We start from the raw sequence: 6,000 nt of genomic DNA, 5'->3' as shown, positions 1-6,000 counted from the left end.
CTGGTCTGTCATAATATAATACACACAGTAGATCTAGCTGGTCTGTCATAATATAATAGAGACAGTATATCTAGCTGGTCTGTCATGATATAATATAATAGAGACAGTAGGTCTAGCTGGTCTGTCATAATATAATAGAGACAGTATATCTAGCTGGTCTGTCATGATATAATATAATAGATACATTAGATCTAGCTGGTCTGTCATATTATGATAGCGACAGTAGATCTAGCTTGTCTGTCATAATATAATAGAGACACAGAGACAGTAGATCTAGCTGGTCTGTCATAATATAATAGAGACAGTAGATTTAGCTTTTCTGTCATAATATCATACAGATAGCAGATCTAGCTCGTCTGTCATAATATAATAGAGACAGTAGATTTAGCTGGTTTTTCATAATATAATAGAGACAGTAGATCTAACTGGTCTGTCATAATACAATAGAGACAGTAGATTTAGCTGGTTTTTCATAATATAATAGAGACAGTAGATCTAACTGGTCTGTCATAATACAATAGAGACAGTAGATTTAGCTGGTTTTTCATAATATAATAGAGACAGTAGATCTAGCTGGTCTGTCATAATATAATAGAGACAGTAGATCTAGCTGGTTTTTCATAATATAATAGAGACAGTAGATCTAGCTGGTCTGTCATAATATAATAGAGACAGTAGATTTAGCTGGTTTTTCATAATATAATAGAGACAGTAGATCTAGCTAGTCTGTCAAAAATATAATAGATACAGTAAATGTAGCTGTTCTGTCATAATATAATAGAGACAGTAGATCAATCTGGTCTGCCATAATATAATTGAGACAGTAAGTCCAGCTGGTCTATCATAAAATATTAGAGACTAGATCCATCAGGTCTGTCGTAATCTGATAGAGACAGTAGATCTAGCTTTTCTACCATAATATAATAGAGACAGTAGATTTAGAAAGAATGCCATAATATAATAGAGACAGTAGATCTAGCTGGTGTGTCATAATATAATAGAGACACAGAGACAGTAGATCTAGCTGGTCTGTCATAATATAATAGAGACAGTAGATCTAGCTGGTTTTTCATAATATAATAGAGACAGTAGATCTAGCTGGTCTGTCATAATATAATAAAGACAGTAGATTTAGCTTTTCTGTCATAATATCATACAGATAGCAGATCTAGCTCGCCTGTCATAATATAATAGAGACAGTAGATCTAGCTGGTCTGTCATAATATAATAGAGACAGTAGATCTAGCTGGTTTTTCATAATATAATAGAGACAGTAGATCTAACTGGTCTGTCATAATACAGTAGAGACAGTAGATTTAGCTGGTCTGTCATAATATAATAGAGACAGTAGATTTAGCTCGTCTGCCATAATATAATTGAGACAGTAAGTCTAGCTGGTCTATCATAAAATATTAGAGACTAGATCCATCAGGTCTGTCGTAATCTGATAGAGACAGTAGATCTAGCTTTTCTACCATAATATAGTAGAGACAGTAGATTTAGAAAGAATGCCATAATATAATAGAGACAGTAGATCTAGCTGGTCTGCCATAATATAATAGAGACAGTTTATCTAGCTGCTATGTCATAATATAATTGAGACAGTAAATCTAGCTGGTCTGTCGTAATATAATAGAGACAGTCAATCTAGATTATCTGTCATAATATAATAGAGACAGTTGATCTAACTGGTCTGTCATAATATAATATAAACATTAGATCTAGCTGGTCTGTCATTACAAAATAGAGAAAGTAGATCTAGCTGGTCTGTCGTAATATAATAGATTGGGCATCGAGGCAAGTGCCATGAAGCCGGCTCTACGCATCTGGTCTCCAGTGCGTCTCCTTGGGCCAGTTTACATGGCACCAGCCTTGCGCATGGTGTCCCCGGTTCGCCTGCATAGCCCAGTGCGGGCTATTCCACCTCGCCGCGCTTGCAGGGCGACCGGGAGCATTCAACCAGGTAAGGTTGTGCAGGCTGCACGGTCCGGTCCATCCAGTACCACCTCCACGCATCAGCCCTCCGGTGGTAGCTCCCCGCTCTCGCCCTGAGGTGCGTGTCCTCGGCCCAGTACCACCAGTGCCGGCACCACGCATCAGGCCTATAGTGCATCCCGCCTGTCCAGCGCTGCTAGAGCCTTCCTCCTCTCCAGCGCAGCCGGAGTCTCCCGCCTGTCCGGCGCGCCAGAGCCCCTCAGTCCAGAGGCGCCAGAGCCCCTCATTCCAGAGGTGCCAGAGCTCCTCAGTCCAGCGCTGCCAGAGCCTTCCTCTCCAGCGTTGCCGGAGCTACCCGTCTGCCCGGTGCGTGTCCTCGGCCCAGTACCACCAGTGCCGGCACCACGCATCAGGCCTATAGTGCATCCCGCCTGTCCAGCGCTGCTAGAGCCTTCCTCCTCTCCAGCGCAGCCGGAGTCTCCCGCCTGTCCGGCGCGCCAGAGCCCCTCAGTCCAGTGGCGCCAGAGCCCCTCATTCCAGAGGCGCCAGAGCCCCTCATTCCAGAGGCGCCAGAGCTCCTCAGTCCAGCGCTGCCAGAGCCTTCCTCTCCACCGTTGCCGGAGCTACCCGTCTGCCCAGCGCCATCAGAGTCGCCAGTCTGCCCAGCGCAGCCTGAGCTACCCGTCTGCCCAGCGCCATCAGAGTCGCCAGTCTGCCCAGCGCCGCCTGAGCTACCCGTCTGCCCAGCTCCATCAGAGTCGCCAGTCTGCCCAGCGCCGCTAGTGCCGCCAGTCTGCCCAGCGCCGCCAGTGCCGCCAGTCTGCAGGGAGCCGCCAGTGCCGCCAGTCTGCAGGGAGCCGCCAGTGCCGCCAGTCTGCAGGGAACCGCCAGTGCCGCCAGTCTGCAAGGAGCCGCCAGTGCCGCCAGTCAGCCAGGAGCCGCCAGTGCCGCCAGTCAGCCAGGAGCCGCCAGTGCCGCCAATCAGCCAGGAGCCGCCAGTGCCGCCAGTCAGCCAGGAGCCGCCAGTGCCGCCAGTCTGCCAGGAGCCGCCAGTCAGCCAGGAGCCGCCAGTGCCGCCAGTCAGCCAGGATCTGCCAGAGCCGCCAGTCAGCCAGGATCTGCCAGAACCGCCATTCAGCCAGGATCTGCCAGAGCAGCCAGTCAGCCAGGTTCTGCCAGAGCCGCCAGTCAGCCAGGATCTGCCAGAGTCGTCAGCCAGTACGGAGCTGCCCCTCTGTCCCGAGCTGCCCCTCTGTCCCGAGCCGCCCCTCTGTCCCGAGCCGCCCCTCTGTCCCGAGCCGCCCCTCGTTCCCGAGCCGCCCCTCGTTCCCGAGCCGCCCCTCTGTCCCGAGCTGCCCCTCTGTCCAGTGGGTTCATTTAGAAGGGTTGCCGTGGTTAGGAGGCCACGGAAGCGGACAATGGGGCGGAATAAGACTATGGTGAAGTGGGGGCCACGTCCAGCACCAGAGCCGCCACCGCGGACAGATGCCCATCCAGACCCTCCCCAATAGGTTCAGGTTTTGCGGCCGGAGTCCGCACCCTGGGGGGGGAGGGGGGTACTGTCACACCCTGACCATAGTTTGCTTTGTATGTTCTATGTTTTGTTTGGGTGTGATCTGAGTGGGCATTCTATGTTGGATGTCTTGTTTGTCTGTTTCTGTGTTTGGGCCTGATATGGTTCTCAATCAGAGGCAGGTGGTAGTCATTGTCTCTGATTGGGAGCCATATTTAGGTAGCCTGTTTGGTGTTGGGTTTTGTGGGTGATTGTTCCTGTCTTTGTGTTTGTTACACCAGATAGGGCTGTTTTCGGTTTTTCACATTTCTTGTTTTTGTATATTGTTCATTTATCTTCATTAAAGATGTATCAAAATAACCACGCTGTGATTTGGTCCGCCTCTCATTCAACAGAAGAAAGCTGTGACAGCTGCGCCTTGGTCTCATCCATACAACGAACGTGACAAGCTGGTCTGTCACAATATATTGGAGACGGTAGATCTATTAGGTGTGTCATTATATAAAAGAGAAAGTAGATCTAGCTGGTCTGCCATAATATAATAAACACAGTAGATCTAATTGGTCTGTCATATTATAATAGAGACAGTAGATGTAGCTGGTCTTTCATAATGTAGTAGAGACATTAGATCTAGCTGTTCTATCATAATATGTGCGAGACTGTAGATCTAGCTGATCTGTCATTATTTAAAAGAGACAGTCGATCTAGCTGGTCTTCCATAATATAATAGAGACAGTAGATCTAGCTGATCAGTTAGTCAGAATAATATATATGAGGGTGCCTATTTTTACAGATTTAGGGTTGTGCATGGGTAGGTTCCTTGATAATTTGTGTGAGATTGAGGGCATCTAGCTTAAATTGTAGGACGGCCGGGGTGTTAAGCATATTTACCTTTAGCCTTTGCTTTCCTAACTGACTGTGTGTATTGCTTCCTAACTTCCCTGAAATGTTCAATGCTAGAACTATTCAATGCTAGTACAGTAAGCCATAGTATGTTTTTGTGCTGGTCGAGGGCCGTCAGGTCTGTATAATTATTTCAAGCAAAGATATCCCAGTTTAGGTCACCTAACAGAACGAACTCTGAAGATAGATGGGGAGCACAAAAATCACATATGGTGTCCAGGGCACACCTGGGACCTGAGGGGGGTCTATAACAGGCTGCAACAGTGAGAGACTTATTTTTGGAGAGATGGATTTTTAAAAGTAGAAGCTTGAATTGTTTGGGCACAGACCTGCGGGCTATCTCTGAAATAAACTAAAGTAAAATGTTAAATAAAAAGTAATAAAATAACAATAACGAGGCTATATACATGGGGTACCAGTACCGAGTCAGGATGCAGGGGTGCAGGTTAGTCGAGGTAATTTGTACATGTAGGTAGGGGTAAAGTGACTATGCGTATGATAATAAACAGCGAGTAGCAGCAGTTTAAAAACAAAGGGGGGGTCAATGTAAATAGTCCGGGTGCCCATTTGTAAAATTGTTCAGCAGGCTTGGGGGTAGAAGCTGATAAGGAGCCTTTTGGACCTAGACGTGGCGCTCTGGTACTGTTTCCCGTGCTGTAGCAGAAAGAACAGTCTATGACTTGAGTGACTGTGATATATGTTTCAGTAAGATTGGATTTTTATATAAATATAATTTGTTATCAACTGTACTGCAGGGATGAAATGTAAGTCACAGAAAATTGAGGTGGTGGTTGCAGCTGCAGAGAGGTATTTGGGTGTGCGAGACTTGACATCAGAAGATTTGCAGGGAGTGTCCTATCCTTTCAGGCCTGAGTTTTTTTTTTCAACCTTTATTTAACAAGACAAGTCTCGGCAGGGTAGCCTAGTGGTTAGAGTGTTGGACTAGTAACCAGAAGGTTGCAAGTTCAAATCCCTGAGCTGACAAGGTACAAATCTGTCGTTCTGCCCCTGAGCAGGCAGTTAACCCACTGTTCCTAGGCCATCATTGAAAATAAGAATTTGTTCTTAACTGACTTGCCTAGTTAAATAAAGGTAACATTTTTAAAAGAAAGAATAATTTCTCATTTACAATGACGGGGAACAGTGGGTTAACTCCCTTGTTCAAGGGCAGAACGACATACTTTTACCTTGTCATCTCGGGGATTTGATCCAGCAACCCAACTCTCTAACCACTAGGCTACCTGCCGCCCCAGGACCAAATATATTTAAATAGTGGAGTAGTGTGGTTGGGTTTTTAGTGGTAGGGTGTTTGTTTATTTATTAATACATTTATTATTATTATTATTATTTGAAGCAAAGAATAAGGGAGTTATACTCCAGTCTAGTAGGTGGCGGTAATGCAATATTTATTGGATGCTAAAAGCCTTTAAACCTTATCGAAGAAGAAGATTTGACCACTTGCACATGCGCAGTTTGGCGTGAGAAAACCCGATAACGTGTTCCTACGCATGAGTTTAGCTAGCTAACTTTGCCATGACATCGCCTACAAGTGTTTTGGGGACTTCTATTGGAGAAGCAGTTTTAGCTTCATACTGTACTGTCTTTGGAGGTGTCTATCGATGGTACAAACTCTGTGATTGTTACCTCTG

The sequence above is a fragment of the Oncorhynchus mykiss genome, chromosome 29 (assembly GCF_057628025.1).
Source record: "Oncorhynchus mykiss isolate SJ-2025 chromosome 29, ASM5762802v1, whole genome shotgun sequence".
NCBI classification, from domain to species: domain Eukaryota; kingdom Metazoa; phylum Chordata; class Actinopteri; order Salmoniformes; family Salmonidae; genus Oncorhynchus; species Oncorhynchus mykiss.
This window is presented reverse-complemented; position numbering follows the sequence as displayed.